Below are 474 nucleotides of genomic sequence, written 5' to 3' on the forward strand. Positions count from 1 at the left end.
GATTACTGTTGTGGTATTCTATCATATTTGCTCCCATATCGGATGAAAATACTATTATTATTATTTTTTTAGTTATATTAAATTCTTCATTTCCAACAATTCCAATAATTCCATACATTAGTTGTACTTACTTCCAGATTGCATTTGTTTTTATTGAGTTTAACTGTGGCAAGTTTATGATATCTCGCATTTCCAGTACTTGAGTTCCACACAATTCCTTCACTCGAGTGTATTGTGAGGCTGATACAATTGTACCAATGTTGATTGTGTATATTTTGTTTCCTAACATGTTGAATCTCTGGGAATAGAAGCAAGAGTGCTTGAGTATATATTACGTATTGCCTATTATATGTTATATATTTCTGTTATCTTTTCATTGAGCATTATGGGAATTATCATGTTTACTGCAGCTCGAGGTGAAAGATGCATTCCAGGTGACACCGTGATGCAGAGAGATGGGATTTAGTCGAATAT

The sequence above is a fragment of the Trypanosoma equiperdum genome, assembly GCF_001457755.1.
Source record: "Trypanosoma equiperdum strain OVI genome assembly, contig: ctg_464, whole genome shotgun sequence".
NCBI lineage: Eukaryota > Euglenozoa > Kinetoplastea > Trypanosomatida > Trypanosomatidae > Trypanosoma > Trypanosoma equiperdum.